At 40.3% G+C, this 26285-nt stretch overlaps 1 protein-coding gene across 2 annotated transcripts in view; it reads left to right on the top strand.

Moving 5' to 3' along the window:
- CPM (carboxypeptidase M) overlaps positions 1-26285 on the top strand; it is a 72674-nt gene that overhangs the window by 5167 nt on the left and 41222 nt on the right. The window contains exon 3 of one of the 2 annotated variants that reach the window (XM_071218937.1): positions 22615-22725. The exons of the other annotated variant lie outside the window; for it this stretch is intronic. The gene's annotated coding sequence lies outside the window, so the exon portion shown is untranslated. The remainder of the gene's footprint in view (positions 1-22614; positions 22726-26285) is intronic. 2 annotated transcript variants of the gene reach the window in all.

The raw sequence follows: 26285 nt of genomic DNA, 5'->3' as shown, positions 1-26285 counted from the left end.
GGTTGAAGTAAGTAATGCCTTTACAGTAATAACATTAAATGTCAGTGGCTTGAACTCCCCAATCAAAAGACATTGATAGAATGGATTAAAAAAATAAGAGCCATCTATATGCTGTCTACTAGAGACTCACCTCAGATGTAAGGACAGAACCAGGTTGAAAGTAAAAAGCTGGAAAAAGATATTCCACACAAATAGTAAACAAAAAAGATTTGAAATAGCAATACTAATATTGGACAAAATAGATTTTAAATGTAAAACTATTATAAAAGATGAAGAAGGCCTTATATATTAATAAAAGGGCAATTCACCCAGAAGAAATAACTACAATAAACATTTATGCATCTAACTTGGGTGCCCCAAGATACATGAGGCACATCCTGGCAAAACTGAAGGGAGAAATAGACATCTCTACAATAGTAGTTGGACACTTCAATACACTACACTCAGCATTGGATAGAACATCTGGACAGAGGATAAATAAAGAAACATCTTAAATAATATGACAAATAACAAACATTTTAAAGCATTCCACCCCAAAACAGCAGAATACACATTGTTTTCAAGCACTCATGGATCTTTCTCCAGTATAGACCATATTTTGGGTCGTAAGAAGGTCTCAATAAATTTTAAAAGATTGAAATTATATAAAACACTTTCTCTGATCACAACAGAATGAAGCTGGAAATGAACAATGGATGAAAAAAGGGAAAATTCATAAATACATGCAGATTAAACAACATACTCTTAAATAATCAGTAGGTCAAAGAAGAAATTGCAAGAGAATTCAATAAATGTCTTTTTTTTTTTTCTTTTTTTTCTTTTTTAAGGAGTTATCAGGAATTGAACTCGGGATCTTGTCCACATAAAGTAGGTGGTCAACCACTGAACTATGCCTGTTCCCAGTAAATATCTTGAGACAAATGAAAATGAGAACACAACATATCTAAAGCTATGGGACACAGAGCTGGTGTAGCTCAGTGGTTGAGTGCCTGTTTCCCATATACGAAGTTCCAGGTTCAACCCCCAGAACCAAAAACAAAACAAACAAACAAAAAACCCCTATGGGAGACTGCTGAGAGGGAAATTTATAGCCCTCAATGCTTATATTTAAAAAAGAAGAAAGAGCTAAAATCAAAGACCTAATGCACACTTGGAGGAACTAGAAAATGAATAGCAAACCAATCCCAAAAGGAGCTGAGGGAAAGGAATCAGAGTGGAAATAAATAAAATTGAGAACAACAACAACAAAAATATAGAGAATCAACGAAACCAAAAGTTGACTCTTAAAGAAGATCAATAAAATCAAGAAACCCTTAGCTAGACTGACAAAGAATAAAAGAGAGAAGATGCAAATAAATAAAATCAGAAGGGAGGGGGGGACATTACCACTGACCCTGCAAAAATAAGAAAGATAATAAGAGGATATGACTATATGCCAAAAACTAGATAGTATAGACAAGATGGACAAATTCCTAGAAACACACAACCAACCTGTTGTACACTGACCCTAGAAGAAAGAAAAGACCTCAACAAACCAATCACAAGTGAAGAGATTGAACATTCATCAAAAACCTCCCAAAGATGAAAAGCCCAGTACCAGATGGCTTCACAGATGAATACTACCAATTATTTAAAGTCAATCTAATACCAATCTTGCTCAAGCTCTTCCAAAAAAAGTGAACAGGAAAGTATGTTACCAAACTCGTTCTCTGAAGCCAATACCTTCATAGAATATGAATATCACGCTAAAACCAAAACCAGATAAAGATACTACCAAAAAAAAGTACAGACCAATAACTATAATGAATATAAATGAAAAAATCCTCAACAAAATACTTGCAAACTGAATCCAAAAGCACATTTTTTTTTTTTTTTTTTAAGAATGATCAAATCTTTAATTATTCTTAGAGAAAAGAAGGGCTGGTCTAAAGGAAAAACTTTTTTTTTTTTTTTTACATTTTTTTTTTATTGATTTTGTAATAATATTACATTCCAAAAGCACATTAAAAGAATTATACACCATGACCAATTGGGTTTTATCCCACGTATGCAAGGGTTTTTTTAATGCAAGAAATATAAATAATAGTAATAAACTACTTCTTTAATAAAAAGAAGAAAAATCACATGATTTTCAATGACGCAGAAAAAGGCATTTGACAAAATACAGCATCCTTTCTTGATAAAAACACTCCAAAAAAATAGGAATAGAAGAAACCTTTCTCGATATGATAAAGGTCATATATGAAGAACCTACAGCTAGCATTGTACTCAACAGTGAAAGACTGAAAGCTTTCCTGCTTAGATCAGGAACAAGACAAGGATGCCCATTGTCTCCACTGTTATTCAAGATTGTACCAGAAGTTCTAGTAGAGCAATTAGGCTAGATAAAGAAATAAAAAGGCATCCAAATAGGAAAGGAAGAATAAAACTTTTGCTTTTCACTGATGATATGATCCTATATCTAGAAAATCCTGAAAATTCCACAACAAAACTACTGGAACTAGTAGAAGAATTCTGCAAACTGGAAGGGTACAAGATGAACACAAAACTCAGTAGTGATTCTGTACACTACTGATGAGCAATCTGAGGAAGAAATCAGAAAGAAAATTCCGTTTATAATAGAGACTAAAAGAATCAAATATTAGGAATAAACTTAACCAAGGATATAAAGAACCTAAAGTAAGAAAACTACAAAACATTGCTAAAAGAAACCAAAGAAGACCTAAATAAATGGAAGGACTTTCTGTGTTTGTGGACTGGAAGACTAAATATCATTAAGATGTCAGTTCTACCCAAAACGATTTACAGAGTCAGTGCAATCCCAATAAAAATCCCAATAGCCTTTTTTTAATTTTAAAAAAAATTATTTATTTATTTACACCCCCCCCCCCTTGTGGCTTGTTCCTTTCTTTGTTGTCTCTTCTCTGTGACCATTCACTGGGCGTTTTTTTCTATATCTGCTTGTCTCCCTTTTGTTGCATCATCTTGCTGCACCAACTCTCCACAGCGCATGGGCCGTCAGCTCTCCATGGCACATGGGCCAGCTTTGCCTTCACAAGGAGGCCCTGGGATGCAAATCCAGGGCCTCCCATATGGTAATAGGAGCCCTACTGATTGAACCACAGCCGCTTCCCCCCAATAGTCGTTTTTCGCAGAAATGGAAAAGCCAATTGTCAAATTTATTTTGGGGAGTAAGGGGCTCTGGATAGCCAAAAATGTCTTAAAAGAACAAGTTCAGAGGACTTTCACTTCCTGACTTTAAAGCATACTATTTAGCTATGGTGGTAAAAACAGCATGGTACTGGCATAAAGATAGACCAACTGACCAATGGAACCAAATCGAGAACTCAGAAATAGATCCTCACATCTACGGTCTAGTGATTTTTGACAAGGTTTAAGCCCATCCAGCTGGGCCAGAACAGTCTATTCAACAATGATACTGGGAGACTGGATTTCCATTTTCAAAAGAAAGAAAGAAGCCCTCTATCTCATACGTTATACAAAAATTGACTCAAAATAGACCAAGGGCCTAAATCTAAAAGCTACAACCATAAAACTCCTAGAAGAAAGTGTAGGAAAACATCTTCAAGATCTTGTGGTAGATGGTACTTTCTTAAACCTTACACCCAAAGCACTAGCAAGGAAAGAGAAAATAGAAAAATGGGAACTCCTCAAAATTAAACTTTTTTTTTTTTAAAGATTTTATTTTTATTTATTTAATTCCCCTCCCCTTCCCCGGTTGTCTGTTTTCTGTGTCTTTTTGCTGCGTCTTGTTTCTTTGTCCACTTCTGTTGTTGACAGCAGCACGGGAAGTGTGGGCGGCGCCATTCCTTGGCAGGCTGCTCCCTCCTTCGCGCTGGGTGGCTCTCCTTATGGGTGCAGTCCTTGTGCGTGGGGCTCCCCTAGGCGAGGGATACCCTGTGTGGCACGGCACTCCTTGCGCGCATCAGCACTGTGCAATGGCCAGCTCCACACGGGTCAAGGAGGCCCGGGGCTTGAACCACGGACCTCCCATGTGGTAGACGGACGCCCTAACCACTGGGCCAAAGTCCGTTTCCCCAAAAATTAAACACTTTAGTTTGTCAAAAGACTGTCAAGAAAGTAAAAAGGCAGTCTACTCAATGGGAGAAAATATTTAGAAACCACATAGTCCATTAGGGTTTGATATCCATGTTATATAAAGAGATCATACTGGGAAGCAGTTGTGGCTCAAGTGATAAGGCCTTTGCCTACCATATGGGAGGACCCAGGTTCAATCCCTGGAACCTCCTGGTGAAAAAGAAGAAGAGAAAGCATGCCTGCGCGGCAAGCCAAGTACCTGCGCAGTGAGCCGAGTGCCTGTGCAGTGAGCCAAGTGTCCATGTGGTGAGCAGAATGTCCACATGGTGAGCCGAATGACCACACGGCAAGCCAAGTGCCCATGTGGGTGCTTGTGCGGTGAGCTGAGTGCCCACGTGAGTGCCTGTATGGCGAACCAGTGCCCATGCTCTGAGCCAGTGCCCACACAATGAGCTGAATGCCTGCACAAGTGCCCGCATGACGAGCCAAGTGCCCACACAAGTGCCTGCACGGCGAGCTGAGTGCCCACATGAGTGCCCACATGGTGAGCCAGTGCCTGCGCAGCAAGCCGAGTGTCCACACAAGTGAGTCACGCAGCAAGATGAGGATGCAACAAAGAGAGACAAAGGGGAAAGGCAAGGTGAAACACAGCAGAGACCAGGAACTGAGGTGGCGCAATCTCCACAGGATCGAATCCCAGTGAATCCTAGAGGAGAAAGGCAAGAAGACCAAAAAGAAAGAGAAATTGATACAGAAGATCACACAGTGAATGCACACAGTGAATGCCCTGCAAAAACAGCAAGGCAGGGGAGGAGGAGGGGAAGGAAAAAAAAGGAGATCATACAACTCAATGATAAAAAGACAAGGAACCCGATTAAAATATGGGCAAAAGACTTGAACAGACATTTGTCCAAAGAGGAAATATAAATTATCAAGCTACATTTGACAACATGGATGAACCCAGAGGAAAATATGTGCAAATAATATGTGTAATTTCAAATATTCTAGTAGCCATGTTAACAAAAGTAAAAAGAAACAGTTGAAATTAGTTTTTTTAGGAGGTACCAGGGATTGAACCTCAAACCTCGTACATGGGAAACAGGTACCAAACCACTGAGCTACACCTGCTCCCCTGAAATTAATTTTAAAAATATATTTTATTTATATAAAGTAAATTGCATTACATTTTTATGGGGGGTGTTTAAGTCACAACAGTTACTGGAGGGAGGAGATACTGCCATTTAGTGGGCTGGGTCAAGGCTGCTACTACCTGTGAGCAAGGAACCAAATAGGCATGTGCAATGAAAAAGTTCCTCCACAGTTTTCTAATGTTCCCCTTAGCTGAGAGACCAGCTTACAATGACCCGAGCCTAATATCAAACTCTGCTTTATTTACAAATACGAAATACTTTCCCCCCCAGTTTTAATGGATACTAAACTTTCCAGGATTGTGACTATGTGACAATTGAGGGGAAATTGTCTTTTATTTTGCCCTAAACTTAATCAAGAGATGTTTCATATTCAGAAAATCTTCACACCAGTGAGCACATAGCCGGATCAGTCTGCTTTTGTCAAATATGTGTCCAGGGTGACTTTTGAGTATAGATACTCATCTGACTTCTTCCTTATGACTTTTAGTGGAGTTGTGCCCAATATAATAAAATTACATTTTATTATAAATACTTTCTTTTTATTTCTCCTTTGTATATAGTTTGAACATTATATTGATATTTTTGAAATTATGTATATATTTTCTATGAATTTTCTGCCAGTGTAGTAAGGAGGAATTGCAAAATATTTGACATGAAAATAAGAAGCATGGGCTGACAAGATTGAGAACTATTGGTCTAAAATCACAGACTTAGAGAACCAATAAGGACCCACACCTCAAGTAGAGATGATAACTCCATCAGTCCTGATTCTTCCTTCCAGGTTAGTATATTTAGAATGTCCCTTTCTCTAGGCTAATGAGTAAAAAAGTAACATAAAAAGAACTGTAAAGTGAAATTTTAGAAACATTGTATCTAACACCAACATGCATTTGGGTTAGGGGAAGTAGAGCAAATCAAAGCATCCTGTCAAGTGATTGTAAACAATTGACCAGCCTCCTAGCACTTAACTGCCAGCAATTAAGTGTGATAGAGTAGTTTGCTAAGTGGTAAGTCCTCGTTTGAGTTTGTGTTAATTTAAGATTGACTCAAGTTGCACATTAAAAATAGTTTCTACTTTCTGTTTTCTGAGGGCTATTGCATGTCAGATGTTTTGAAAGTAAAAGTATTCTGCTCTGTGACCCTTCACATATAAAACTTCCTCAAGCTCCACCAGAGGTCTTAGTTTCCACTGCATCAAAAAAGATGCCGCAACTTCAAAAAGTTGCCTTCAAACTGAGCTGCACAGACTTACTGCCAGCTTACCCGAAGCCAAAGCTAAAGGCCTTCATGGTGATAGTGCTTACTTAGATGAAGGGTTTACCCTGTCTTCTACTGAGCAAGAATTCTGGAGAAGAAACCAATTACATAACCCTCTGCTTGTTTAAATAGTGTTCAACTAGTCGCTTAGACAGTTTTTTTTATTTCTCTGATAGGAATCTCTATGAGGAAACTAGAACCACATTTAAAAGATCTGCTCACAGCTGAGGTAACATAGACTGACAGCTGTCCAAAGGCATGACTGAGACTCCTTTCCAACAAAATGTGCAGGTATATGTGTGATTACAGGCAGGAGAAATTTAGCTGAACATCACAGTTTTAGAGCAGGACTGAATATTAGAGATCATGTGATCATTTATTCAGTTAATTGAGACTTACTTCAAAATGTTACCTCCTCCAGGAAGGCTTTTCCTATTCCCCTTGGCAGGGTTAGAATCTCTTTGCATTCCTCTTCTGAGCACACACCAGTAGTTCTGTCTGTGTTGCTCCAGGGGGAAAGGACAAGGCTTTGTCTGCTTTGTATCCTAGGCATTAATATGTGCTTATTATTTGACATGCACTCGAAGGGGCAATGCTAAAGAGCTTTACCATGCCTAATAAATGAAACATAAGAATGTAAAGATACTTTCACATAGTATAGTAAATAGTATATTATTATATAGTATATAGTATAAGTCTGTAGTTGTTGTTCTTTTATATAGCTTTATAATATAAAGTTTTATGTATAAAATATATAGTTACATTATATTTTATGTGCATAAGTAATTCAGCCCCTTAAGAAAGTGATATTGTTTTCCTGCAATAACATTTTTTGCTAAATAGTTTTATGGTAGATGTATTAGTCAGCCAAAGGGGTGCTGATCAAAATACCAGAAATGAGTTGGTTTTTACAAAGGGTATTTATTTGGGGTAGGAGCTTACAGATACCAGGCCATAAAGCATAAGTTACTTTCCTCACCAAAGTCTATTTTCACATGTTGGAGCAAGATGGCTGCCAACGTCTGCAAGGGCTCAGGCTTCCTGAGCTCCTCCAGGCTCAGCTCCTCTGTTTTCTCCATAAGACTATCAAGTGAACAGCTCTGTCTCTCTCCCCGGGTTTCTGCCGTGTCTAAGGAGCCATCTCTATTCCTCTGTGTTCTTCTCCTGACTCAGGTCCTCTCTTCCCAGGGCTTGCTTCTGTTTCCTCTGTGTGCTGACTTTCTGGGGTACCAAATTTAAGACTTCAGCATCAAATTCCAACATCAAAACTCTTAACATTAGAAAATCCTCAACGCTGTCCTTTGCCATGCCTTTAATCTGTGAGTCCCCACCCACCAAGGGGTGGGTACTGAACTCCCTAATGATGTGGCCCAGTCAAAGCCCTAATCATAACTTAATCACACCAAGGTACAGACCAGATTACAAACATAATCCAATATCTATTTTTGGAATTTGTAACCATATCAGACTGCTACAGAAGGTAATATAAAAATGGGGAGAGGTAGAATTGGAGGACCTCATCATGCCACAACTCAAGATAAGTCACTGGAATATAAGAGGAAACTTCATGAAATTTAGTGTCTTTGAGGTGGTAAAGGCATAATTGGCCAAACATGTATTAACAGGAGAGAAAGTAAAGATAGGAAGATGTCCCCTCCCCACCTGCTACCCCCACTCATTAAGAAATAGAGCATTCTAAGTAAATATCCCTATTTTTACTTAAAGGGTCCAGGAACAATTCAAGTGTCTGTTTAGAGAATTTGAAAACAGAGAAAAGGATCATGTGAAAAAGGCTTTTTCCCCCACAAGTTAAGCAGAGATTTGAAATCCCCCAATTCTAAATATCTTTCATACTGAGGAAGGCTGTACAGATTTAAAAAATGAAGGCAGCCAGTGTGTTTAATTACTCTTGTTCTTCCTTACCCATTGTCAGTAACTGAGTCGAGCCCACCCATTAAAGTTCTTTTATTTACATCCTTGTGTAATTGTTACATTCTGTTCTATTAAACTATTTTCTCGCCAGCAATGATCAAAATCTTGTACTTACTTTGCATTTTGTTCACCCCCCCCCACTAGCATGTGTAAGAAACATGAGAGCCGAAACCCTGTTTGTTCACTTCTATATCCCTAGCCTAATGCAGTGCCTGGCACAGAGACTGGTGTTTACTTATAATTGAGAATCATTTGACCAAAGTGCTCCAAGTTTAAAGGAAGTCTAAAAATTCCACAGTCAACTGACATGGTATTGTATTAGAACTTGCAGAGTCTGAAAACATATTTTGTACATTTAGAAGTATGTGTTCTTAAATCTCAAAAGGTGACCAAGCCTAACTAAAAAGTCTTTTAAGGCTAGAATGTGTTCCCCAATTTATCTTTCTGTTTCCTCATAAATAGAAGAAAAACTTAGCAGTAACAAATGACAAATCAGATAGGTTTATCTCTAAGTTATTTTTTATTACAGTAAGATTATTTTATCTGAGTCCTCAAGGCTAAGTCAGTGGGCAGATGGGGCAGAAGTACAAAGACTTTGTGGTGGAAAGGATTTGCTGTATTCTAAGACTAGAAATGAGATCAGTGGAGCCTAGGTATAGTGAACAGGGGCAAGTGGCATTTCATAAGGTTGGGGAGCTGTATGGGAGACAGATCACAGAGGGTCTTGTAAGCCAGTTCAAACATGAAGAGGTTGAATTCTGTTCTGAGAACAGTGGCAAACTATTGAAGGGTTTAAATCAGAGGAAGAATGTAATCTGATGTAGGTTTGAAGAAGACCACTCTGGCTGCTTATTAGAGAATTAATTAGAAAGAGGCAAGAAGAAAAGCAGGAAGGATAATCCAATATTGGTAATCTAGGCAAATGGTAATGGTGATTCGGGTTAAGATGCTATCTTAGAAATGGAGGGATTAGAGATTTATTTTGGAAATAGAACCCACAGTACTTGCTAATGGATTGGTGTTACTGGAAGGATGAGGAAAAGAGAGGAATCAAGGATGAACCTTAGTTTTTATGCTTGGGTAACTGAGGATATGGAGTGTTATTTGTGAAAATGGAAAAATTGGAAAAGCTCAGGTTTTAAAAATATACATGTGTGTTTTTTTAAGATTTATTTATTTCTCCCTCCCCCCCCCCCTTATTCATTGTTCGTGCTCACTGTCTGCTCATTGTGTGCTCTCCGTGTCCACTCGTCCTCTTTTTAGGAGGCACTGGGAACCAAACCTGGGACCTCCCATGTGGGAGGGAGACACCCAATTGCTTGAGCCACCTGCACTCTCTGCTTGTTGTGTCTCTCATTGTGTTTCCTCTTTGTGTCTCCTTGTTGTGTCATATAGCTGCATCATCTTGTTGCATCAACTTGCTGCACCAGCCCATTGCATCAGCTCACTGTCTTGCTCTTCTTCTTTAGGAGGCACTAGGAACCAAAACCAGGGGACCTCCCATGTGGTAGGCAGGCACCCAATGCTTGAGCCACACCTACTTCCCAGATAATGTTTTATTTTCTTTTGTGTTTGATTGAAATACTAAGTAGACATCCAGTGGGGAAGTCAAGGAGGCAGGTGGGTGTGCATGTAGAGTTCAGGTGAGAGGTCAGGCAGCAGAAGTAAATTTGGGAGCCAAAGCCATATAGATGGTACTGCAACTCATGGTACTAAGAAATATTCTAATGAGAGAATAGAGCTAAAGGAAAGATGGCCAGAAGAGTTATACAACTCTAGAGTCTAGTAGAATAGAGGAGCCAACAAAGGGGACTGAGAGAAAGCTGGCAAGGAGATAGGAGGAAGACTAACAGTGGTTGTCCCAGAAACAATAAAGGGGAGTGGTTCAAGAAGGAGGTTGTTTCTGGGAACCACAACCACAGTTAGTGATTCACTGGAAGGACTCACACGACTCAACATAAAGTTAGACTCACAGCTGAGATTTATTATAGCAAAGGATACGGTGTGGCAACAGCAGATAAATGTAGACAAAAGCTAGAGAGGTCAGCAAAGGATTTCCTGTCCTCCCTCTGTAAGGATCTCATGATTGTGTGTTTCTCTCCATTACTGAATTGCAAAAACACATAAAAATGTTTCCACCCAGGGCAGCCCACTCAAGTCTTGGGGGTCCAGAGTTCTTAGTGAGAGCTAGTCATGTAGCCGTGTGGCCAGCCGTGGTGCTGACCCCAAACTACATACCTGCTGCACATTGTGAATCTTTGTGTTTACTTTAAGCAGTGCTGATGGACTTGGTACATCCTGAGTCACTGCCTTGGGGAAAAAAAACCCCACCATCCATTAGTGAACATTTCAGGAGTTTATTGCTCAGAGTTTGGTCAAGGGTCAATGCCACAACTGTAGGTGTTCCCAGATATGAGCAAGAAGTGAGTAAAACAGACTGGCTTTGTGAACTTTTTCCTCACAGAGGTGAGGCTAAACATGTCAAATGCTGCTGTAAGTCAAATCTGAGGGCCATAACGTGAAGTGAGATGTGAACTTCTACTTTTCTCCAGGCAAATTCGTTCGATTTATTCAGCAAACGTATCCTGCATGTCTAATACAGTTTGTGGCATATGCTGGCGCTAGGTATATAGAGGTAAAGAAGTTAGATGTGGCCCCTGTCCTTATGGAATTGAGTCTGAGGAGGCAGGAGGAGAAAAGACCTCAGTAAATGCAGATGTGATTCAGTCTGTGGGGATATATGGCAGGGGGACTTACTGTAGCTGAAGGATAAACAGGAGTCAGCCAGGAAGGGAGACAAGGCAATAAATAGGATGCTCGAAGACCTGGAGGAAAAGGAGCATTTTGACCTTGAGGAACAGTGTGGCTGGAGCTGCGAGAGTGAGGGGGGGAGATGAGGAGGCAAGGTGGGCAGGGCAGATCATGGAGGACCCTGTACGCCATGGTGAAGACTTTTTGCTTTTTCTAAGGGGAGACTTGATCTTCCTGGGGCTTCATGCTTCATAGGAAAATGACAAATGTTCAAGAAGAATTATTTTCCTGATTGGAAATTTTCTGATCATTTTACACTCATTTTGCATTTCAATAAACATTTCCTTTAAGAAATTGGCAGAGCAGCCATTCCTGGAATGAAAAAAAAAAAAAAAAACCCACAGTGAGAAAATACAAATACACCAGGCTGAATAAACCAGAGCACCAATAAAATGTGACAATGTGTAAAAATAATAGTTCCTAAGTACTTTCAGCATGAAGAGTTTTTATTTAAGCACCATCATTGGCAGTATTGTTGACTTAAACATTAAGATAATGTAATTTTACATAAAGAACTTTTTAGAAATGCTTCATTAGTGTAATACACATAGTTTCTTTTCTCTTTTGTCCTCACAGAGCATAGATCAGACAGATTGTTTTTTATCAGCAATTTCGAAGACCAATTCTGTATGAATGCCAAACTTAGGCAGAAACTGATAAGCATTAATTATTATCCAGAATTCCAAGAGAAATGCCAGAGTATCTAGGAACAGTTACTTTAGATTTAAAATTAATTTTGGAATATTATTGTTATTATGAATTACAACCATTCATATTTTGAGGCAGCATGTGGCAGCAATGAGAAGGAACTTAGTCCTGGTCTCATTTTCTAGGTAGCTCTTCAAGAGGAGCAGAGAGGATGGGGAAAAAGAAAGAAACGCAACTGTTGTTTATTGTGCCATGCCCTGTGCTAGGCTCTTTACAAATTTTCCTCATTTAGGCTGCATAAGAACGGTGAGATAAGTTATTTCTACATTTCCATTTTATGGATGAGAGCAGGTAGACTTTATAAATGAAGAAATTGGTGATCCAAAATTATATCTTGGTAACTGATAGAGTTGGGGCATTAACCCAAAACTGGCTTTTAGTAATTCATTTGTGTATTCATTCAACACATATGTTTGAGCTCCTACTGTATTTCAGAACCTATGTGCAGGAGTACAAGGAAGAAGACGTGGCCGTCCCTGTAGGAACTAGGGCTGGGGCTTCACACCAGCTGCCAGGCCAGGATAAGCCCTATAGCGGGGATGTGTTCAAAGGCCTGGCCTTGAGGGGCTTGGTGAAGCTGAGAAAGCTTTTTGGGGGAGCTGATGCTTGAACCGAGCTTTGAATGTTATCCAGCAGACAGGTGAGGATAAGGTAAGGATCGGAATTCTGGGAAAAATTAACCTTCTGCCAAGACAACAGTCTGGGAAAGCATATGACTTGGTCTTGGAGCAGGAGCAGTCAGCTGAGAGCCTGAGATTGTGCTGTACGAAGCGGCAGAGCCTTGTATGCTAAGGAAATAGGACTTTCCTTGTACGTCTGATCTAGGATAAATATTTGACACTATTTCTACATATCTGAGCAGTAAATCCTTAGTCTGTGCTCTCTGGAAAATTTGAAGTTTTAGAAGGCTTTTTGTCATGTGCATATGTGTATGTGTGTTTTTAAGCAGATTGTTCAAAGAACAGTGATAAATAGGGAAAATATTTTGACCCACGTAACTATTCACTGAAATTGGTGATATTTGTAGCCCCCATGGGAACTATGTTTCCGTAGGACATTCTGTTCTCTATTCTTGGGAAACTTTGTAAAAAAAAAAGAGAAATAAAAAAGGGTATTTGGGGATGAGGAGTAAATATTGTACTGATTATTGAATACTTACCATGTACCAGCTGGTTTCCTGTATTATTTTAAATCCTCATATCAATCCTGTGAATTAGGTAATGTTTTTCCCTGTTTTGCAGATGGGGGAAAAGTGATTTGCCCAAAACAACTTAGCTAGTAAGTGGCAGGGCCGAAAATTCAAACCCAGATATGTGAGGACTCCAAGTCCCAGTTCTTACAGTTTCAAATGGGTCTCCAGAGCCTGGGGGGTTCTGAGGGGATGAGTCGGGCTACTTCAGTCACCGAGAAGACAATAGACAGCTTAGGGGCCCATTCCTTAAACCAGAGCAGCTCAGCTTGAACTTTTTTACATTGGATTTTCACATAAGATTTTTTTGGAATAAAGGTTCCACCACCAGGGTGGGTAGCATAAAAACCACTGCACTGCCCATGGTGCCTGTAGAAGTATAAATCAAGTATGCCATAAGCAAGCCTGTGTGCCCGACTCCCCGGAGCGGTGCCAATGACTATCAGTCCCTGTTCTTCGCAGCGTAGTGTACGAGTTCAGAGCCCTCTGAAGCTCACCAAAATAACCTTGCGTTAGTTAGAAAATACTGAATATATTCCATGTACCCCACTAAATGCCACTAAATGCTTTGTATAAATAACAGGGCATCTTGGGTGGTCACCTGTGTGTTGGGTTAGGGTGGCAAAATATCCCACTCTTGATACACACACACCCTCTCCCACATCCTTAATATGCTCTGGGCAAACAGAGTTTTTCTAAATATCTCAGAATGCTCAGCAACACTTCACCATCTCTACAGCTTTGCCTGGGCTCAGAAGCCTCCCTCCTCTCAGCTGAAATTCAGCCTTAGGCAGATTTCATTGATGGGCAAGGTGGAATGAGAATAGGGAGCATAGGGGCTAGAAACTGGCCATCTGGGAGGACAGCAGGACTCCTGGGCTAGGGTAGACCAGAGCCCACTCAGCACTCTGAGAGTCTGGGGGAGAAGATGACAGTCTAGTACAGGGAATTCCTGAACCTGCCTGGACCAGCCTCAGTGCCTCCTCTGCATCCCAGGAGCGAAACAGCCGTGCCGTACAAGTAACATGTCATTCCCAGTCCAGTCTCACCACTGAGGGTCCTGCTTGCTAGAGGGGAAATGCTTTTTACTGTGCTAGAGATGGGGATAAAAGTGAGTTAAGGAAGGAAAACAAAACAACCTTTTACAGTGGGTAAATTAACAGAATCCCAGAAGGCCGAAACACTGAGTCTTGCTCAGTCAGCAATACAAACTATATTTCCTGTAAGGGGCATATTATGAGTTGGTATAAAGTTGCATATGACCTAGTGGGAAACCATTCAATTTTGAGCTGCAAACTCAGGGAGTTAGTGTAAGCTAATGGCATGGAATGCTGCCCAGTAAGAGAAGGTAATTACAAGCATTTGAGTTCCAAAATATTTGACTCAAAGGAGTCATGGTATGACTTTCAAGGCTGTAAGTGACCAGTGGGAAGTTTAATAATGTCTTTTCTTATAACCCCTCCTTTTTTTATCTCTGACCAAAAACGTGTTACAGAAAAATCATGCATAAAATACAGGATTCCCATCTACTCCCCTATTATTAACACCTTACATTGGTATGTTACATTTGTTACAATTGACGAAAGCACCTTTTTATAATTGTACTATTAACTGTAGTCCATAGTTTAATTTAGGGTTCTCTGTTTGTATTGTGCAGTTCCATGGATTATTTTTAAAAATTTTATTCCAGTACCATGTATATACCCTAACATTTCCCCTTTTAACCACATTCAAGGATACAATCCCTCTTTTTATATAGCCTTTATAACAATTATCATTGGGTTGTCATTTTTTAAAAAACAGATTTTAAATTAGGGGGCAGAATTGAAATTTTTTTTTTTAAGATTTATTTATTTATTTATTTCTCTCCTCCACCCCCACCCCAGTTGTCTGTTTTCTGTGTCTATTTGCTGCGTCGTCTTTGTCCGCTTCTGTTGTTGTCAGCGGCACAGGAATCTGTGTTTCTTTTTGTTGCGTCATCTTGCTGTGTCAGCTGTCCGTGTGTGTGGCGCCATTCCTGGGCAGGCTGCACTTTCTTTCGTGCTGGGTGGCTCTCCTTATGGGTGCACTCCTTGCACGTGGGCCTCCCCTACTCGGGGGACACCCCTGTGTGGCAGGGCACTCCTTGCGCACATCAGCGCTGCACATGGGCCAGCTCCACACGGGTCAAGGAGGCCCGGGGGTTTGAACCACGGACCTCCTATGTGGCAGATGGAAGCCCTAACCACTGAGCCAAGTCTGGCACCCAGAATTGAAATTGAGTGTTTGGCAAAGTAATCTTAATTTTAAAAAACTTGGTAAGAAAGAGACTTTGGTATCAGGCATTGAAGTAGGGTAGCTATCAGAATGGGAAAAAATACCATATTTATGCCCACACAGAGAAATACACAGGTATTTGTAAACAATGATAAAAGTTTATAGTGGCTAAGACCACACATTGCTAGTTTCAAATTCTGGTTCTGTTGTAATAGATGTTAAGTACTCACAATGTGCCCAGCACCTAATAAGTACAGTACAAGTATATGCTATTGTTATTGCTACTATATAAATTGTATTTGGCAACTTCCAAGCATGATATTGGCTCACTTTGGTGTTTAAAATACTCACAGCTGCTATTGACCAAGGGCATCTTTGATGTCAGGCACAGGGCTAGGCAGTATCCGTTCTTTAACCCATTTAATCCTCAGGGCACCGTTTGAGGTAAATACCAATTTACAGTTTCTGAGACTTATCTTGTGAGTGGTTAAGCAACAAAGCAAGTTCATGATAGATTCAAGATCAGGGGCTCCAAGTCTGCAGAGTTTAGCTCCAGCCACACCTGCAGGCTTGGGCTGGCCTCATACCTGCCCTCAAATGCTAGCACACCTGTAATCCGGGCCATACCAGTTATTTCAACCAGACCAAACCTCCATTTTACCAAAGAAAAACCTGAGGCCATAAAATTGCCTGAGATCACCCCCTAATTATGCTATGAAGTCCAAATTAAGCAAACAGGACTAATAACTGAGGATGTGTTTCCTACTACTCTACAATGTCTCGCTATGTAGGGTCCAACTGCTTTATGTAGGATTGCCAAAAGAAGATAAGACATCCATTATCAGATTTCTGATACAACTGGGATCTAGTATATGTATGCATATGCTCAGACATTGGGGAAAAAAAATCATCCTTTGTTTTAATTATCTTATATTTATATTCTTGGCATTGTAAATGGACATAGAAAAAGAGTTGTTTTTTTTGTTTTGTTTTGTTTTTCCATTTTTGCATTTACTTTGGAAAATTTTCTATTCCTTTATGTGGTTTAAAATTCATGTTTAATAAAGTAGTAATCTTAGGAAAAGAATGATCCTTTTTACTCTTTATTGCTAGCCTTATTCTGAACAATCCTTACCAGATGAGAGCTTCCTATCCTATCAAAACATTTGCACAAAGTGTACAAAGAATATGTATAAGGATATAGATTTGCATTATTTTTTAAATATATTTTTTATTTATTTTTAAAACATACTTAGATTACATAAAATGTTACATAAAAATATAAAAGGGATCCCATATGCCCCACTGCCCACACTTCCCACTTTTCCCACATCAACAACTTCTTTCATTAGTGTGGTACATTCATTGCAATTAATGAAGACAATTTGGAGCACAGCTGCACAGCATGGATAATAGTTTACATTGTGATTTACACTTTCTCCACTACATTCTGTAGGTTGTGGCAGGATATATAATGGCCTGTATATCTGTTGTTGCAATATCATTCAGGACAATTCCAAGTTCCAAAAATGCTCCCATATTATACCTCTTTTTCCCTCTCCCTGACTTCAGCACCTCCAGTGGCCACTGTCTCCAAATCAATGATATAATTTCTTCCATTGTTAGAATCACAATAAGTCTCTAGTAGAATACTAGTAAGTCTACTCTGATCCATATTTTATTCCCCAATCCTGAGGATTCTGGGATGGTGATGCCCACTCCACCTCTAATTGAGAGGGGGCTTTGATCCCGTATGGCTGATGGATGGGGCTCTCTTGCTTGCAGTTGTAGACTCTCTTGGTTCCTTGGTGTGGTGGTTGTCCATCCTCAGTTCCTTGTTAGTTGTCCTGGGTGAGGCCAATGAAATGGAGAGTAGGTGTTGCAATTCAGCTGAGGTTCAGGGCCAGCTGACACATAAGACAGCCCAGAGATTCAAATCTCCTGGACATACACCGACCCCAGCTCCAACTGTAAGTTCAATAAAAGGGACAGAAGAGGCATGTGTAGAGAAGTCACATCTGAATCCGTCTCTGTACACTGCGGAGCACAAACCCTAAAGTAGAGCCCACTGGCAAGGCACCAAACTCCAGAGGTATCTGTCATGACCAGACCTGCGTGTCTCCAGAGCCCTCAGGAGCCCCACTATTTGGGGTAGCATCTGCTTTGGCTGTTGATGAGATCCTGCTGAGACATACATAAGCATTAGCTTTTTGAGACCTCCCGACTCACTTTGAAGTCTCTTAGCCAGATAAACTCATTTGTCTTTACCATTTCCGCCTTCTATTCAAGGTCTTTTTCCAGTTGCCGAGTTGCATTATTTAGCATAGTAAAGACTGATATCAGTATTTTCGTCTGTAGGAAGCTAATTAGATTATTATGCTATGCCAATTCAGTGGAACATTATGCAACCTTTATAAAAGAATGAGTCAATTTGTATGCTTTGTGAAGTAAAAAAAAGTATATGCCCAAACTTTTTTCTGTACATTTACATATTTGGGCATGTCAACAGTTTTGTTTCACAGGTTATCATTTTTGCACTTTTGCACTAGGGTAGATACTGACAAATTACCCTTCAGTAAGAGGTATCATTTATATTTCCAACACCACGAGGATGCACATTTCCCTACATTTTAACTAACACTACAAAATTTTACCCATCCAACTGATTAAAAAAAAAAATCTCCGTTTTAATTTCATTTTTCTGGTTACAAATCAGAATGAGCAGGTTTTCACATTTGTTCAACATCAAGGTACTGTTCTAGATGCTGGAGCTAGCCGTGAACAAACAGCAATCCATACCCCAGAAAACATTCAAAGCTTATTGGCCATTTATATTACTGCATGTCTTCTGCCAGTTTTTCTACTTATTTGTAGATATTCTGGATATTCTTATTTGTATACGTGACAAATATTTTCTCCTATTCTATGGCCTTTCATTTAAACTTTGTTGATAGTGTCTTTTTTTTTCTTTTAAGGAAGTACTGGGGATTGAACCAAGGACCTCATACGTGGGAGGCAGGCACTCAACCACTGAGCTACATCCACTTCCTACAGTTTCTTTTTTTTTCATCCCTTTGCGGCTTGCTTGCTGTCTGCTCTCTGTGTCCATTCACTGTGCTTTCTTCTGTGTGTCGGGGTTAATTTTATTTACTTCCCCCCCTGCCATGTCTTGTTTGTTGTCTGCTCTCTGTGTCCATTCACTGCATACTCTTCTGTGTTTTTACTTGTCTCCCTTTTTTGTTGTTGTTGTGTCACCTTGCTGAGTCAGCTCTCTGCAGTGCTTGTGGGCCAGGTGGCACTCTGTGGCACTTGCGGGCTGAGCAGCGCTCCACAGCGTGCAGGTGAGCCTTCCGTTACAAGGAGGCCCCGGGACGCAAACCCAGGGCCTCCCATATGGTAGGCGGGAGCCCAACTGACTGAGCCACAGCCACTTTACGGTTTCTTTTATCTTACAGAATTTTAAAATTTTTATGAGGTTATAATCATGAATCTTTTTTAATGCTTTTGTGTTTTATGTTTTGTTTAAAGGGGCCTTCTTTACCTCAGGATCATAAATATATGCTATACTTTTAAAATATTTTTATAGTGTTAGTTTTTACATTGAACACCTAAGTCCATATGGAATGTATTTTTTTAATAGAGTGGTGTATGGATTTCATTTTTTACAGCATATATATACATGTATATTTTTTTCTTACAGTATATATTTTTTAACAAATCAATTTTATTTTTTTTAACAAATCAATTTTATTTTGGGTATTTAAAGTTCAAAAAAAGTATGTACAACATTTGTAAGAAGAAACAGCTGTGAAGATCTTGAAAATACACTCAGGAAATGGATGTCCAGGGGAGAAAAGGAAAAGTGAAGGGGGAAGGTGGCTGTGGTCTGTGGGATAGATTCTAGTCAAAATGGGTCGAGACAGAGGGCGGTAGCAAGATGGGCCCGTGCAGCCCCTGTGTCCTGGCAGCCACAGATGTGGCAGGAAATTCACGCAGCGTCGTGGCTTCAGAGCACAAGAACCAGAAAACAAACCGGAACGGATCAGAGATTGGATTTTTTTTTTCTTGGTATTTATGGTTGTAAAGTAATGGGATTGTTCATCCATCATCTGAGACAATGGAATAATACCCTCTTTAAAAAGAATCCAACCCTGGATTAATGATTAACTTGATTCCATTAACTCCGGCTACCAAAATGTGTAGGCATGTTAATTAACACTTTTTACATTCAAAAAAGAGAAAGGCGCATTGGTGACAAAAATATGGGTAACAGATGAACAAGCCCTCAGTGGATAATTCTCTAAAGGGTAGGGGAAGTAGGAAATACACCAGGCTAACTCCCCCCACAACAGCGCTGTATCTTTCTTCCTTTGGCGTTAGGTCCACACACTCCTTTATTGTCTGTCTTACACTGGTAAATTTAGTTTAGTGATTGATTCATCTATCAAACACATATGTAGAGCTTACTGTGTGCCAGGCCCTACCCAAAGTGCTTTTTGCGTCCTCTTTATGGCTGCTCTAGGAGTACCCTTATTGTACAGATGAAAAAACTGAAACTCCAAAGAGTTAACTAAAGTCCCCACAGTCACACAGGCAGTGCATTTGTTTGGTTTGGACCCAGGTAGCCTGGCTCCAGATTCCAGGCTTTTAACCACAATGCTAATGCTGCCTCCATAGAAGCTATTTCAGCGAATTTAGAGGTCAGGAAAGATTTAGACTCTGATGAGCCCTCAAGAGGCAGAGCTGATATGGTTATCAGAGCACCCTCAAGGAGCCTCTTTTGAAAAGTTAGCGATTAAAGCCGCCGCTCTGGCCACCTGCACTCTAGACGAGCCCTCTCTCTGTAGTTCCTGGAAACTTTAGCCTTGTGGCAAAAATTGAGACAAATGTCCTCAGATATGATGTGCCCTGTCCATGCGGGGACAGGCTCTGCTCCTGCTCCTTTCTAGAAGGCAGTGGTCCTCAATTTGGCGAGCATCACGCGATGGAATACATTCGGCACTTGTAACAGTGTGGGTGAACCCTCAAAAGCAGGCAGTGCCTGGAAGTGAGCTCGGGCGGTGTCATAGGAGGCCGCCCACACAAAAAACCCACAGGGGGCTGCCCGGTGTGCAGTCTTTTCTATGTATGTTTTCGGTTTCACTGAAGAGTTTGCTTTCATGAGGTGTATTCATATTAGTATCACCTAAGGTATCTATGAAAAGTGGAAATTCCAGAACTCATCCCTGGTGGTTCCTGTTCTGGGTGGGGCCAGGAGTCTGCAATATTAACAAATACCTCAGGTAATTCTGCTGCAGGTAGTCCTGAGACTATACTTATGAGAAATACAGTGATGCTGCCAATCTGGTCTGCCGTTGATCTGTTTAACCCTGGCTATCAATAAGATTGAATACGCAGTGACAAAAGGATTATTTGAGAATGACTGAACTCACAGTATAGAATATATCCTACATGTATCATACATGAAAAGAAATCCACAGAAATGCAGAAACACTGCATAAAATGCTCGCAACAAAATATCCCAGAATCCCTTTCATGCCTGCTGTGAGAGCAATTTTTAAAACCTTCTTGCGTTTTAATACAAGAGGATAAACTCCAGGCTGGGCTCTGTTCTGCCAAAGTTTCCCTGTACTGGGACAGCAGCGATCCACACATGACATCATCATCCACATCCTCTGCCCTCTCTTCTTCCCCTTCTACTCAAATGCAAAAGCTATGGTTAAAACTGCTCCCCAGCTTTCCCACTGAGCCTTGTCTTACCACTTCATGCCCATTTACATGTGTGTTAACTGGAGAGGGTGGCTTGAACAATACATTGGCATTTCTCTTTGAGCTCACCTAATTCTGAGTGTTATAGTTGGGAATGTCTTGAGGTATCGCCCTATTAGTAATTCTCTTGCTGAGCAGGGCTGACTTGTTGAGCAGTGAGGAAACCCTGGCAAATCTTGTTGCTTCCCCTCCTCTAAGGATCTGCCTCAGTCTTTCAGCTTGGCCATTGACTGAGAATGGTAAAAGTGGGTGACAGTTTGATTATGGTCCCTGTCTCCAACTTTCCTAAGCTCAATTAAGGGAAATAGAGGCACATTGTCAGAAAGGATAAACGCTGGCCACCATGTACTGCAATTGATGGGTGCAAAGCTGTGATTGTCCTGCCAGATATAAGATGACTCAGGGCTACATCAACCCACTGTGAGAAAGGATCGAATATAATCAAAAAGGCTCCGCTGGAATGGCTCTATGCACTAAAGTTTCTGCACTAAAGTAAGCCCAGGGAAAAGTGTTGTCTTTTAATTGACCTGACTTGTACCAAATGCTTATGTGCATTGTATTAATTCTAGGACTTTGGATATGCTATCTGGCTGATACTTTCTTGAGAATAGATTATCAATGAGCAGATGTACTATATGACAAAGCTGTCTCATGTCCTTTTTGAAATGGGGCAGGGCATAAATTTTTATTAAATAAATACAAACTACAAAAGATCAAGATAAGGGTCATTTTAATGGGTGGGTAACCAAGGTGGCTCATTAACTACTGCATTTCCTCATGTTCCTTCTGAAGTGGGTGTTTCTCAACCCACATTTTAAAGTAGGAGCTCATCTAAGATGCAAGCTAATTATAAGTTTGATGAAGCTGAAGCATTGGGCCTGGGAAATATTCTGACCTTAAAAATGTTCTGTGGAGGTGGCCCACATAATCTTGAGTCTATTCTGGCAGGCAGCTTAGAACCTGAATGTTCAGTGTTGCTCTTTTAGGCATATTGAGCAAAAACGATAGTTACAATTATGAGATGCCATTATTCAAGCTACAGTCTTCAACTTAGAAACATCACCCTATGATCAGCCATCTATTAATGCACAGCCAGAGAAACAGCTGGAAACTATCAACTTCCATCATAGATATAGGTTTCTTTGTGTATAGCACAGACCTATTTTGCAGATAACATTTGACATTGAGTTGCAAGAAGTTAGTGTCTCCAAAGTTCTTATGTCTATAAGAAAATAAACACAGAATGTTCAAGAAAGCATCTCCTTGTTGATGAGTCTAATGCCATTATCAGAAGAGCAGTAGAGTGACTTAACTACATCCACTCCAAATGCTTAGCAGTAGTTGCTTGTGGGGATAGGGGTGGGGAGAGGAACACGGGGAATGGTGCTCTTGCCTTGTTTTCGGAGTTAGATGCTTCATGGATTGCAAGTTCTTTGTCCTTTTGCACTTGAGATGGTAATAGAGCAAGTTTTGTTTTTATAGTGAAGGAGCGATGTGGAACAAGCATTAACCTTAGAGTCAAACCAGCCAACCAACAAAAACCATTTCAAAGCTCAGGCTGCCTGCACCTGTTTCTTCATCTGTAAAATAAAGGTAATGTCACCTCTGATGAGGTTTCTGTTGAGGATTAAATAAGGTAAAGTGTGAAAACACTTTGGAAATTATATAACGCATGTGATTTCTTATAATCTATAATTGAGTTCTTTCTCTGATTCCATGATTACGGCATTATTTAAATATGCCACACTACCTGGAATCCTAGCAGTCAGAAGCTTGTTTAAACATTGGAAAAGTCAAAAAGCAATAGAAATTCCTACTAAAGCAGCTCATTTTTAATGACACTCAGTAAATGTTAATTGTTAATGGATCTGTCGAAAGTTGCCAATTGCTTTGTTAACTTGAGAAATCTGTTGATAACTTCTAAAGGTAGGGTGTTGTTATGAATGCTTGGGCACTGGTTTTCTTTTGTTTTATTTTAGTAAACATATTTTTATTGACTTTGCAACAGTAAGTACAGCAAATTTAACATGCTGTTTCATTAGGGAAATTAATTAGTACCAGCTCATGATTAAATTATCTAGAATCATACTGTTAAAGCATGCTTATATCCTTCTTGGCTATATTAAAAATAAACCAGACATACTAATGCAAGGTGATAATAATAGGGTGGTGTATGGGAACTCTGTTTTGTGCATGATTTTCCTGTAGACCTAAAACTTCTCTAATTAAAAATAAAACTTAACCAAAATAAAAAATAAAACTTAAAAAACCACAGAAACAGAAACATCAATAAATCTCCTATTCACCACTCCTTTGAACGAGATAGAATGGGTATCATATAGTTTATTAAGTTTGTTGATAACAACCGTATTCCACGAATTTGTTAAAGGATAAAATGAAAGTACCCATGGAAGCTACAAATGTATGATCTGTGTTGATGCCCCATGGGATAGAGTGGGGCCTCTCCTGAGTCCCTGTTCACAGGGGACTTTCGGGCTCTTCTTATATTCTTCTTTCCAGCAATCACTGACTCTGCCCCTGCCTACTCCTCTTGCCTTCTCTCTCCTCTCTTCTCTTTCTCTCCTGTAATAATCTTACACCTCTATTCTACTCAGAGCGTGAAGGGGAGTGGTGATCAAATTGAGACAGAGAGAGCAATTCCAACCATTTACATCCCTTTTTGCCCTCTTCCAAAGCCCAGTCTTAAGGAAGAAAGGGACCTCGTGATTCAAATTGCCCAACACTCAAATCTTACTGATTCCTTATTTTTAAGTTAATCACTTGGCCTTTGCTAGATTAGTGACTTGGTGACCAGAAGGTTCAAGTGATCACATATATAGCAAATAAGAGTAGTTTTTTCTAGTTGCAAAAAAAATAAAAATGCTCTGTCCTTTAGTTAACAATAATATTTGCGTTGAGATCATTTTTCTTTCCAAGTATATATGGGGATTTAATAAAGTAATGTACTGACCAATCTACATAGTAATTTTTTTTTAGGAGGTGCTGGGCATTGAACCTGGGACCTCATATATGCAAAGCAAGCGCTCAGTCACTGGGCTACATCCGCTCCAACATAGTAATTTCTTAACCCTCTAGAATGTAGCTTTGTGTTTTCATCAGGAATAGGCAACCAGTGAGTCCCTTACCTTGAAGTCTTTATACGCCCCCCCTCCAGCTTCACCTTTCTGGTGACCCCTGACTCCTGCTGCTTCCCACCTTTACAAGATGTAGAAGCTAGTGATCCGGGCATGACGTATTACCTTTACCTTTTAAACCCACCCCTGCCCAGCTTTGTATCTTGAACTTTTTCAAACCTATAGAGAAATTGCAAAAATAATGCAATAAAGACCCATGTATGAACCACTCTTATGTCACTGACTGATTCCTGATGAACCAGTTCCTTATTTACCGGCTCTTGGGTTGCCCTCTTTCAGTGAGTTAGAGTCTTTTCATGACAGAGTCAGACTGGAAATTCTCAACCGTTTCTGGCTTCAGTCACTTTGGCAACAGGCCAGGAAGAAATTGTTGTGAAAGCCGTGTTTATAGTTCATGGTTCAACATAGCTAGCAGAGGTGACTCGCTTCCTGTCCTGCTCTCATGGCAACGTGCACCTGCCACTTCTAACTTCAGTACTGTCCTCAGGCATTTTATCCTGGGACTGCTGAGTGAAATCCAGTCCTTGGACTTAATAATTAAACTCACCCAATGCCTGGTGGTGTAAATGTTTGTGATAGTTTTGCTGCTAATGGATTTTGAAGGACGTGTTCTTCCACTTTCTGAATCCACACTCCACATTCTTTAAAACCTTAGTGGGTGTTGGTTTATGCAAACTGATCTGCACATCTTCAGGAATATACATTTCTGTTGACTGTTGGCATAAGGTCTCTAGCCATATGTCATAGACACTATTTACTTTAGAATTTCTTCTTTAATTTCTCTGATACCGTGCCATCTGCTAGTGCCTATGGTTGGTCATCAGCCAGTTCTGCACCTGAGGCCCTCAAAAAATGCATGCTTATCATGTGCCTGGCACTATTTTTTTTTTAAGATTTTTTTTTCTCCCCTCCCCCCCACCCACCCAGTTGTCTGCTTTCTGTGTCCGTTCACTGTCTGTTCTTCTGTGTCCACTTGTATTCTTGTCAGCGGCACTGGAAATCTGTGTCTCTTTTTGTTGCGTCATCTTACTGCATCAGCTCTCCGTGTGTGCGGCGCCACTCCTGAGCAGGCTGTACTTTTGTAGTGCTGGGTGGTTCTCCTTACGTGGTACACTCCTTGCGCATGGAGCTCCCCTATGCAGGGGACACACTTGTGTGGCACAGCACTCCTTGCACGCATCAGCACTGCACATGGGCCAGCTCCACACTGGTCAAGGAGGCCCAGGGTTTGAACCCTGGACCTCCCATGTGGTAGGTGGACACTATCAAGTGAGCCAAATCCGCTTCCCCCTGGCACTATTTTTAAAGCTTGTGAGGATTAAATGAGATAATACTTTGATGGAGAAATAAGAATTAACAAATGATGACTGAATTATTATACAGATGCTTTTTCTATTACCAGTATATTATAGAATAGCCAAAAGTTAATACCTGAAATGACTGAAACTAGTTAAACTGCTCACACCCCTGTTTATGGTTACTCCAGAGTAGCCTCACTCTCTTGTATTGTGATGGTAATCATTCCATCCTCCCTCCATAAAAACTCTTAAGTACCTCAAAACCAGGGAGGCAGTTTTTGGGCCTTTAGGCCACTGTCCTCCTTTGCTTACACAACCAAATAAACTTTCTTTCTTTGGAACTCCTGTATCTCAGTAGTTGGTCTTTAAAGTGCATCAGGGGAAGCGGCTGTGGCTCAATCAGCTGGGCTCCTGTCTACCATATGGGAGGCCCTGGGTTCACATCCCTGCCCTCCTTGTGAGGGCAACCCGGCCCCCGCACCACGGAGAGCTGACGGCCCACACCCACGCCGTGGAGAGCTGACACAACAAGAGACACAGAAAAAACACACTGCAAACAGACACAGAGAACACACAAGGTGGGGGAGGGGCATAAATAAATAAATACATCAGGAAGAAGGAACCCACTTTTACTCAGTATCAGTGCTATAGCTCATGAGGTGTAAGTACGGTTAGCCCCATAACATAGATGAGGAAACTG

Source organism: Dasypus novemcinctus, chromosome 12 (genome assembly GCF_030445035.2).
Source record: "Dasypus novemcinctus isolate mDasNov1 chromosome 12, mDasNov1.1.hap2, whole genome shotgun sequence".
NCBI classification, from domain to species: Eukaryota; Metazoa; Chordata; class Mammalia; order Cingulata; family Dasypodidae; genus Dasypus; species Dasypus novemcinctus.
Note: the sequence above shows the minus strand (reverse complement) of the source record. Positions and strands in the feature narration are given on the sequence as shown.